Raw genomic sequence first — 12,660 nt, forward strand, 5'->3', positions numbered from 1 at the left:
AAGGTACCTAACGACTGGAAAGAAAGCACATGTCATTTCCGTTTTTAAGAAAGGCCGCAAGACAGATCCACATAATTATAGACCTATATCGTTGACGTCAATCTGTTGTAGAATTACGGAACATGTTATATGCTCAAGAATTATGACGTTCTTGGAAAATGAACAATTCCTCTATAAGAATTAATAAGGATTCCGCAAACAGACATCCTACGAAACTGAGCTCGCCCTGTTCCTCCATGAGATCCACAGCGAAGTGGACAACGGCGCACACGTTGATGCCGTGTTCCTTGATTTCAGTAAGGTATTTGGCACCGTTCCGAACTGCCGATTACTGAAAAAAAAATACGAGCTTACGGAGTATCGGAGCAGATCTGCGATTGGATTCAGGACTTTCTTGCAGACAGAAACCAATACGTCACTCTTAATTGAACTAAAACGGCAGATGTAAAGGTAATATCCTGAGTTCCAGAGGGAAGTGTGACAGGACCGTTCGTTGCTGTTTACAATATGTAGACATGACCTAGTAGAAAGCGTCAGATGATCTTTAAGGCTGTTCGCAGTTGATGCAGTTGTTTATACCAAAGCAGCAACGCCAGAAGATATTAAGAAATTGCGGTACGACCTGCAGAGAATTGGTGAATGGGGCAGACTATGGCAGTTGACCCTGAGCATAAATAAATCCAACATACTGCGCATACATAGGAAAAGAAATCCACTACTGTACAGCTACAGTATTGATGACAAACAGCTGGAGACAGCGTCTGCCGCAAAATATCTAGGCGTAACTACCCAGGGCGACCTCAAATGTAATGACCATATAAAACAGATAGTGGGGAAAGCAGACACCAGACTCAGATTAATCGGAAGAATCTTAAGGAAATGTAAGTCACTCACGAAAGAAATGGTTTATAAGGCACTTGTTCACCCGATTCTTGAGTGCCGTTCATGTATCTGGGATCCCTATCAGGTAGGACTGACAGAGGAGATAGAAAAGGTCCAACGAAGAACGTCACGTTTCGTCACCGCATCGTTTAGCTCACGAGAGCTCCGCTACTCCACTGGCAGAAGTTACAAGAGAGGCATTTCGCCTCTCGGAGGGATTTACTACTGAAATTTAGTAACAAACTTTTCAGGGGTCAGACAACGTATTGCTTCCCTCCACATAGATTTCGCGTATTGACCACGAGGAGAAAATTCGAGAAATTAGAGCCAATATAGAGGCTTATCTAAAATCATTCTTCCCACGCACTAATCGTGAGTGAAACAGGTTTACAGGGATCAGATAGTGGTACCGAAAATACCATCCGCTACACATCGTCAGGTGGCTTGCGGAGTATAATGTAGATGTAGATGTAGAGACCGGCAAGCAACGTGCCACCAACGCCCTCTCGACAGCTAGTACTTAGGTCGCCGCCGCGGACTGGAGCATCCATTCAGTTAGAGCCACAGTGTCTACACAGTCAATCATCCAGTGAGTCACCCAGTCGAGTCATCAGTCGCAGCCCAGTCGCTTGCAGTAGGAATCAAAGACTCAGTCTCAGGCAGCACATGGCGACCACAGAAGCGTGCATAGCGGGACGTATGCTTCACCAGCAGTGAGGCTAATGTGGACTACGAAGGAAGAGCTTGTATGATAACACCTGGACTATCTTAAGTTAAATAGCTTCATGTTTCAGTTAATAAAGAACCCTGTTAATACTTGCGTGCAGTTGTGTTAACGGAAGAGGATTCCACCCACCAAAGAACATCCTATCCTGCCTTCCCATGGTGCAAGCCTACTATGAGAGTGGGACGACACATAAACTGCTTTGCTTTTAACATTTACGTTCTTGTCCTCGAATTTAACCACGGACCCCTAGCACTGGTATACTCTGCAGCAGAGTACTGTGCACCAGTTTGGCCCCGAAGCACCCACGTAGCGAAAGCAGACGTCCAAATGAACTCAGTTATGAGAGTAATTAGTGGTACAGTCCCATCTACACCTACGTGCTGACTACCAGTGCTTTCAAACATCTGTCCACCTGACCTCCGTCGAAAGGCTGCTCTTTACATCCTCTGTCAGCAAGTTTCTGAAAACAACTCGATCCCTCTTCATGTTGATTTGCTATCACTGCCCAGGAAACGCCTCAAATCTAGAAGACCAGCATAGGAAATGGGAGTCCAAATGCTATCCACAGGATTCGACCAGGACGCAAAGTGAAAACGTGAGTGGCAAGCTACAAGAACCCGAAACCACGAACTTGTAGACAATCCATCAGTTCCAGTTCCAGGCTTCCACCAACCAAGGGAGGTGTGGGTGCAGTTAAACAGATATCGGACCGAAGAGGGTAGGTGCAAATACAACATGCACAAGTGGGGCTTTTCAAGTGGCAGTGTGACTGTGGTTACACCCAAACAATGAGCCACATTGTGAATGAGTGTCCAATCAGAAGCTTCCCTGGCGGCATTGAGAAGCTCCATCAAGCATCCCACGAGGCACTCCTCTGGATCTAGTCCATCAACATCCGAGAGTAGTCTGAGCCGTTTTAAAACTTGTGTGCTAGATATAATTTCACATGTTCATTTACACAGGGTGTTACAGAAAGGTACGGCCAAACTTTCAGGAAACATTCCTCACACACAACGAAAGAAAATATGATATGTGGACATGTGTCCGGAAAAGCTTACTTTCCATGTTAGAGCTCATTTTATTACTTCTCTTCAAATCACATTAAACATGGAATGGAAACACGCAGCAACAGAACGTACCAGCGTGACTTTATTTATTTATTTTATTTAAATGTCAAGTTCCGTAGGACCAAATTGAGGAGCAAATCTCCAAGGTCATGGAACGTGTCAGTACATGAACTTACAACATAAAAAGTAATAACAGATAAAAATAAATGTTCATGAACCTGAAAGAAAATCAGTCCATAAGTTTAAGCAAACGCTATCAGCAATACAATGAGAATCATCTTAATTTTTCAAGGAACTCCTCAACAGAATAGAAGGAGTGACCAATGAGGAAACTCTTCAGTTTCGATTTGAAAGCGCATGGATTTCTGCTAAGATTTTTGAATTCGAGTGGCAGCTTATTGAAAATGGATGCAGCAGTATACTGCACACCTTTTTGCACAAGAGTTAAGGAAGTCCGATCCAAATGGAGGTTTGATTTCTGCCGCGTATTAACCGAGTGAAAGCTGCTTATTGTTGGAAATAAACTAATATTGGTAACAAGAAACGACAATAAGGGATATACATATTGAGAGGCCAATGTCAAAATACCCAGACTCGTGAAAAGAGGTCGACAAGAGGTTCGTGAACTCACACCACTTATTGCCCGAACCGCCCGTTTCTGAGCCAAAAATATCCTTCTAGAATGGGAAGGGTTACCCCAAAACATAATACCATACGACATAAGTGAATGAAAATAAGCAAAGTAGACTAATTTACGTGTCGAAATGTCACTCACTTTCGATACCGTTCGAATGGTGAAAATGGCAGTATTAAGTCTTTGAACAAGATCCTGAACGTGGGCTTTCCACGACAGCTTACTATCTATCTGAACACCTAGGAATTTGAACTGTTCAGTTTGACTAATCATATGCCCGTTCTGTGAGATTAAAACGTCAGGTTTTGTTGAATTGTGTGTTGTTAGGAACTGTAAAAACTGAGTCTTACTGTGATTTAACGTTAGTTTATTTTCTACAAGCCATGAACTGAGGTCATGTACTGCTCTACTTGAAACCGAGTCAATGTTGCACACAACATCCTTTACTACCAAGCTAGTGTCATCAGCAAACAGAAATATTTTAGAGTTACCCATAATACTAGAGGGCATATCATTTATATAAATAAGGAACAGGAGCGGCCCCAACACTGATACCTGGGGCACCCCCCACTTGACTATACCCCACTCAGATCCCACATCACAGCCGTTATCAACATTGTGAATAATGACCTTTTTCTGCCTGTTGCTAAAGTAAGAGGTGAACCAATTGTGAGCTACTCCCCTTATTCCGTAATGGTCCAACTTCTGGAGCAATATTGTGTGATCAACACAGTCAAATGCCTTTGTTAAATCAAAAAATACGCCAAGCGTTCGAAACTTTTTGTTTAGCCCATCCAGTACCTCACAGAGAAAAGAGAATATAGCATTTTCAGTTGTCAAACGACTTCTAAAGCCGAACTGTACATTTGATAACAAATCGTGTGATATAAAATAATCAATTAACCTTACATACACAGCCTTTTCGATAACTTTTGCAAACACTGATGGCATAGAAATAGGTCTAAAATTATCTACATTATCCCTTTCTCACTTTTTATACTGAGTACTTTAATTCCTCAGGAAACTGACCATTCCTAAAGGAAAAATTACAAATATGGCTAAATACAGGGCTAACATGTGCAGCACAGTACTTTAATATTCTACTAGACACTCCATCATAACCATGAGAGTCCTTAGTCTTCAGTGATTTGATTACTGTCTCAATCTCCCTCTTGTCTGTATCACAGAGGAGTATTTCAGACGTCAATCTCGGAAAGGCATTTGCTAAGAAATTTATATGATTTCCTGTAGATACTAAATTTTTATTTAATTCACCAGCAATGCTCAGAAAATGGTTGTTAAATACTGTTCATATATCTGATTTATCAGTAACAGAAATATTATTACTGCAAACTGACTTTATATCGTCAAACTCGTGCTGCTGACCAGACACTTCCTTCACAACTGACCATATGGCTTTAATTTTATCCTGTGAATTAGCTATTCTATTTGCATACCACATACTTTTTGCCTTGCTAATAACATTTTTAAGCACCTTACAATACTGTTTGTAATGGGTTACTGCAGCTTGATTATGACTACTTCTAACATTTTGATATAATTCCCGCTTTGTTCTACATGATATCCTTATCCCACTAGTCAGCCAACCGGGCTGTCCATTACTGTTAGTACCCCGTTTAGAATGTTCTAATGGAAAGCGACTCTCAAAGAGCATGAGAAATGTGTTATGGAAAGCATTGTATTTATCATCTATATTATCGGCACTATAAACATCTTGCCACTCTTGTTCCTTGACAAGTTTTGAAAAACCCTCTATTTCTGTTGGATTAACTTTCCTACGTAGTTTGTAATTAAATACGACATTGGTTAGAGTACAAAAACCTTTTAGTGTTAAAATTTGTGCATCATGGTCTGAAAGGCCATTCACCCTTTTACTAACAGAATGCCCTTCTAGTAATGAAGAACGAATAAAAATATTGTCTATGACTGTGCTACTGTTCCCCTGCAATCTAGTTGGAAAAAACACAGTTTGAATCAGATCATATGAATTTAGGAGATCTACCAACATCCTTTTTCTTGCACAATCATGTACAAAATTAATATTGAAGTCACCACATAGAACTACTTTCTGGTACTTCCTACAAAGTGAGTCAAGAGCCCTCTCTAGCTTAAGCAAAAATGCTCTGAAGTCGGAGTTAGGGGACTTATAAACAACAGCACTTAGAAGTTTAGTTTCACTAAATTCAACTAATGCTGCACAACTTTCAAATATCTGTTCAGTGGAGTGTCGTGATACGTCTATGGACTCAAATGAAATACTGTTTTTTACGTACAGAGCCACTCCCCCACCCTGCAAGGAACTCCTTGAGAAACAGCCACTTAATCTGTAGCCTGGTAAAGGAAGCCTCTGAATTATCACATTATTTAAGTGGTGCTCTGATATACCAATAATTTCAGAGTTAGCATCTATTAGCAGTTCACTAACTTTATCTCTAATACCTCTTATATTTTGATGAAATATGCTAATTCCTTCTCTACTTGGAAACATTACATCCTCTGAAGGTGAGCCCTTAGTTAGAGGCACTTCCTTTTAGCAGGTATACCTATCAGCTGACTTCAGTCTAAAAAAGGTGCAGCTCTAACACCAACTACTATAGGAATTTTTCCATGAGTGATACCACTACCACCACCACCACCCACTACACTGACACCTATAAGCTTAGCCAGCCTCCCCTTCCCATACCTATTGAGGTGCAGGCCATGCCTAGTGAAACCCCATCTACTGATAGACCCAACTGGCACCACTGAGATGTGATCCATGCCCTCCGCCATCAGTGCCCTCCCTAGGCCCACATTAACGCGCCTAACAGCCGCATTAAGGTGAGGCCGATCATGACGCTGAAAGAGTTGCACGAAATGCACATTAGTACCACCAGTTTGAGTAGCTATCTTAACCAAGTCACCACTGACATCATATTCCCCGTCCCTATCGAGACTGTTCCCTGCTCCACCCACTATCACTACCTTATCCTCTTTCGTAAAATTCTTACATAACTCCCCTATGCTATCAGTCACCTGAGCCAACCCTGCACTAGGCTTCACAATGCTGGTGACCTGGTACTCACTCCCCAACACTTCCAGCAACTGCTGGCCCACACCTTTACCATGGGAACTACCTAGCAGCAGAACCTTCTTTCTGCTAGACTTTGCAACTAACCTAGGCCTCCTAATTGCTGAGGACTGCTGGAAGTTACCTACATCTACGGCTACACGAGGCTCCTCTCCACTCAACTCTTGACAGTTGGTCGTATCTATTGCATGTATGCAAAGTAAAACTGTCTGAGTACCTCCTCTTCCTAGCTACCTTCTTGCCAACTGCCAGTTCCCATTCCCCACCACCCTTCACCCTCCTCAACCTGTCTAGTTCCTCCTTTGCGCATTGTAACTGCACCTGAAGGGCACAGATCTTACGCTCCTGCTCCTCTATTAACTTATTTCTACTACAGATTCTACATTCCCAGGAGAGGATCTCCCTAAAATGACCACTGGCTTCCCCACTGCATTCCCCCCAATGAAAATACTTTGAACCAATCACACACCGTAATCCACTACTCACAAACCTACGACAGAGCCCACACATTTTACTCATGGTAAATTTTACAGTTACTGAAAAAACTATACGTCTACGTTACCAAAATTCAGTTACACCAGTAGAACTATTTTTTTTTCTTTCGAATAACCCATTTGGAGGGTACGATGAATCAACTTTGGCTACTCTTCATTGTATTAGATTTCTTCAGTTTCCAAATTTCCTTCATCCTTTTAGAGTGTTGTTGCCTATTCTTCTTGAGTCCACTTTCGTCTAGTTATTTTCTTTCTCTCCTGAAATTCTGCCTTTTGAACTGCCTTTCTGAAATGTGTTCTGTTTTCTATTGTGTCTATTGTAACTCCAGCATTTTCAATGTCCTTTTCAGTCTCTATGAAACATGCTGGCTTGGATTTGTAGCTATTGAGTAATGTGAATATCCGCTTGGTTAGTCTGTTGTTATCCATTCTGAATATATGTCCAAAAAACTGTAGTCTCCTCTTCCTCATTACATCAGTTAGTTTCTCCGTTTTCAGATATAGCTCTCTGTTTGGTCTTAACCTGTATTCAGCATTATCGTTTCTTTTAGCTCCCAGTATTTTCCTTAAAATTCTTCTTTCGACCTTCTCTAGTTTCTCAAGCTCTCCATTTCTTGTTAGTTTAAGTGTTTCTGCCGCATAGAGAGCTTCAGGTCTGGCCACTGTTTGGTAGTGTCTTAATTTCGTGTTCCAGGACAAGAATTTTTTATTATAAACGTTTTTGGTCATATGAAACACTCTTTCCATTTTGTGCACTCTAGTTTCTATAGCTATCTTTTCTTTGGCATTGTATGTAATCCACTCTCCTAGGTATTTAAAGGAGTCTGTTTTGTGTATTGTGTTGTTGTCAACTGCAATATTTTGAGGAGCATCACAGATGTTTGTCATCAACTTTGTTTTTTCATAGGATATTTGTAGTCCTACTTTGGCTGCTTGTTTTTGTAGTTCTCTTATTTGTTCTTGGGCATTGTCTAGTGAATCTGTAATCAATGCCATGTCATTTGCGAAGGCTAAACAGTCGACAGTGATCTTGTTTGCATTTCTCCCAAGTTGAATCCCTTTAGTATTGATGGCCTTCCTCCATTCTCGAACTACCTTCTCCAAGACACAATTGAAAAGCAGAGGTGACAGAACTATTTAAGAACTAACAATAATGGCCTCGAAATTCTCTGCCTACATAGAAAGCAGCTACTTGTATTAGTACTACTACAACACAGCCGATACCAAATTATTAGCTACAATCAAAAAATTAAAACTACCACTGTAACACTAAGGGAAGTTAAAACACTATATGAAAATTTTACTGAAATATTTCACTAGAAAGAGTAATAAACGTCAGTTGAAATCTAAAGCACGAAAATTACTAACGACTTCAACACACTGAAAACTCTCTAAAACACAGCGAGCGAACGATTACAAAAGTTTATTAAGTCGTTATTTCGCCACAAACGGCACGCAACACCGCTGAAATCTATTAAATTTAATAACTGTACTACAGAGCACAAATAAGTTTGTCAGTACTTAGCTTATAACCGCTACAGCTGCAGTGCACGCCGCAAAATGTAAACACACTACTGAGGCGCGAGGCTTAAACGAACGACGAAAGCAGACTCACAAATAACAGACCACGCGAGTCAATAACACAGGAAGAAAGACTGAGATTAATAAAAATCCACTAATAAGTTACTTTTACGGCAAATATTAAAACAAATAAACTTTAAAATAAGTAAATGAAGTCTAAAATTTGTTTCAGGAAATGTTCAAAATGTCCTCCGTTAGCGAGGATACATGCATCCACACTCCGTCGCGTGGAATCCCTGATGCGTTGATGCAGCCCTGGAGAATGGCGTATCACAGCCGTCCACAATACGAGCACGAAGAGTCTCTACATTTGGTACCGGGGTTGCGTAGACAAGAGCTTCCAAATGCCCCCATAAATGAAAGTCAAGAGGGTTGAGGTCAGGAGAGCGTGGAGGCCATGGAACTGGTCCGCCTCTATCAATCCATCGGTCACCGAATCTGTTGTTGAGAAGCGTACGAACACTTCGACTGAAATGTGCAGGAGCTCCATCGTGCATGAACCACATGTTGTGTCGTACTTGTAAAGGCACATAATCTAGCAGCACAGGTACAGTATCCCTTATGAAATCATGATAACGTGCACCATTAAGCGTAGGTGGAAGAACATGGGGCCCAATCAAGACATCACCAACAATGGCTGCCCAAACGTTCACAGAAAATCTGTGTTGATGTCGTGATTGCACAATTGCGTGCGGATTCTCGTCAGCCCACACAAGTTGATTGTGAAAATTTACAATTTGATCACGTTGGAATGAAGCCTCATCCGTAAAGAGAACATTTGCACTGAAATGAGGATTGACACATTGTTGGATGAACCATTCGCAGAAGTGTACCCGTGGAGGCCAATCAGCTGCTGATAGTGCCTGCACACGCTCTACATGGTACGGAAACAACTGGTTCTCCCGTAGCACTCTCCATACAGTGACGTGGTCAACGTTACCTTGTACTGCAGCAACTTCTCTGACACTGACATTACGGTTATCGTCAACTGCACGAAGAATTGCCTCGTCCATTGCAGGTGTCCTCGTTGTTCTAGATCTTCCCCAGTCGCGAGTCATAGGCTGGAATGTTCCGTGCTCCCTAAGACGCCGATCAGTTGCTTTGAACGTCTTCCTGTCGGGACACCTTCGTTCTGGAAATCTGTCTCGATACAAGCGTACCGCCCCACGGCTATTGCTCCGTGGTAATCCATACATCAAATTGGCATCTGCCAACTCCGCATTTGTGAACATTGCACTGACTGCAAAACCACGTTCGTGATGAACAGTAACCTGTTGATGCTATGTACTGATGTGCTTGATACTAGTACTGTAGAGCAATGAGTCGCATGTCAACACAAGCACCGAAGTCAACATTACCTTCCTTCAATTGGGCCAACTGGCGGTTAATCGAGGAAGTACAGTACATACTCGTACACATGTCCACATAACATCTTTTCTTTATTTGTGTGTGAGGAATGTTTCCTGAAAGTTTGGCCGTACCTTTTTGTAACACCCTATATATATATATATATATATATATATATATATATATATATATATATATATATATATATATATTTCTTTGTTTTGCTAAATGTGTATTACTATAATTGATGCATACGATCAAAAAAAACACGGATATAACGTGTATAATGCACTGTTGTGCTGTAGCACTTTCTTCTGCCTACAACCCCTTCAGTTCTTTTGGAAATAAATACTTTCTAATCATATGTGTACGTTAAAATTTATCCTAAGCTTACGTCTTAATTCACACAGGAGTTACTGTTTCATGAAATCTGACTAATCCTTTGGCAATAGCCTGTGCTGTCATCAACGAAAGCAATTTCAGTGTTTGCTGTTTCGTTCTAGTTCCGATTTCGCGAGATGGGTTTTTAATGCTAGACTTCAGCACCGTTGCGTGATGGCAGTATTGGAAAACTAAAGTAGACTTAAGCATGAACTTACCACAGCGAGCTGCCGATATTTTCGGAACCTTAATGACTCACGAAAGATTTCCATTCACGAACGGGTTCGTGAGCCGACCTAGCAGTGTCACTCTGCTCGAAACAAGTCGACCTAGCTAAACAAGAACGAGGAAAACGTAGCGTAGGAGTTATTACCGTGGACTTAATCCGCCGGCGGTATAGCTGTTCCCGCACAGGCCGTAAATTTTTTGGCGCTCCTTATCTCCAGCGGGCCATCGGGTTCTTTTATTGGCTCGGTGCGTGCTGGGAGCCGGCGACGTCACGTCAGCCCTGCCGGTGGCGGCAAGGCAGCACGGCTCGTTAGCGACTTGGCGTCCCTTAGCCTGAGGTTGCCTGCGGAGCTGCAGAAACGGCGCGGGCGCCCCTTCCAATTACAGACCTCCGCAGCCGCTGCCTGCGGTAATGTGGCCCTCAAATGCGACGGCCACATCTGCACTCGCAGACTGCGCCAGCCGTTTCTGACTCTCTGTTTTCCGTGCTAAGACTCCTGATAGCCAGGTAAGTTTCCCGCTTGTGAGGGTACGGCGGAGCCCCAAATGCCTACAGCGCGTATTCTGCGCTAGGGATTCACCATAATATTTTCGCGAGGTACTCACCATAATGTTTTCGCGATTTGCTCAGCGCTCTGATGACGTTAAAAATTTTCTGCATCATGCTGGATCTTCGGCGATTGCACTTGCTGGTAAGATAGAAAGTGACAGTCCAAATCGCAGTTTACGTCTGTTCTACTGCAGGTAAACAGGTTTAGTTATAATAACAAAGGGTGTCCCACAGGAATCAATTTTGGGTCCAGTCCTATTCCTCATATATGTGAATGACGTTTCGCGTAACATTCAACATGCAAAACTGGCACTTTTTGCAGACGATACAAGTGTTATGATAAACCGCATAAGAGAAAGACAACAAAAGAGTTAGTGGACGATATTAAAAAAAATGTATTAAGAAGTACTCAGAAAATTGACTCTCCCTAAATTTTGAAGAAAACACATTACATTGAGTTCTGTACAACAAATATGGTCATACCAACAACTAATGTTGCACGTGTGTAGGATTCAGCAAGTAGGACAGAATGCTCCAGATGTTTAGGTACATGTCTCGATGATAACTTGAAATCAAAAGAGGATGTTACTGACCTTCTGGAACAATTAAGTTCAGCTACTTTTGCTCTTCGTATAACTGCTAATCTTGGAAACAAACGTATGAACCTCCTGACATGTTATTCATATTTCAACTCACTAATGTCGTACGGAATAATTTTCTGGGGTAACTCATCACTTAGAAAGGAAGTATTGATTGAACAAAAGCGAGCAGTAAGAATAATAAGTTGTGTTCAGCCACGGACGTCACATAGGCACCTCTTCACAAAGATAACCATTATAACAGCGCCGTCACAATACATATATTTGCCAGTGAATTCATCATAAATAATACATCATAATTTGATAAGAACACTGATGTTCATACCTAAAACGTTAGAGGGAGAAATTACCCTTATTACCCATTGTCAAAGCTGTTAGGGACTAAAACGGGAGTGCAATATGCATCAATAAAATTTTAGGTCATTTGCTCAATCACATAAAATATTTGACAGACAGCAAAGCAAGTTTTATGTCAAATCTAAATTCATTTCTCCTGGACAAACCCTTCTGTTCCACTGACGAAAGACAATCTTGTTTTTAAGTGCAGTTTGTAACGGAACATATTAAAGGCTTTACTGTACCGAAGTATGCGATACCCTCCAAATTCAACCAGTTTAACGAGTATTTATGATTATAGCAAAGGTATTGTGTATGTTAACAATGATTGCATAACATGTCTCCATAAACGGCCAACCCATTAAATTATACTGTGTAACTGACCCACACAAAAGTTTGTATCACTTGATCACTGATACAGCAAATGTCATCATGTAAAAACACTGAGTTCATCTTAAATAATTAATATGAAGTACGAAAATTAGTGGCCAACTTAGGTATTTTGGATCTCCTTAAATAAAAATCACCCAGTGAAACCTATTTGTTCACTAGGAGCGTTTTCACTCAGTATTCACGAAATCAATCCTACTTTAGACGAAAACCAATGTAATTCTTAATAATTCATGTTATTTACTTATTTATGCAAATTAGAGAAGTCAATTGACAAACTTCTAAAAAACGGCCTTCTTGTAACAAAGAATTATTCTGTCAAGTCAACAAATCTGTCTGTCATTTTAATAACA

Source organism: Schistocerca cancellata, chromosome 7 (genome assembly GCF_023864275.1).
Source record: "Schistocerca cancellata isolate TAMUIC-IGC-003103 chromosome 7, iqSchCanc2.1, whole genome shotgun sequence".
Classification (NCBI taxonomy): domain Eukaryota; kingdom Metazoa; phylum Arthropoda; class Insecta; order Orthoptera; family Acrididae; genus Schistocerca; species Schistocerca cancellata.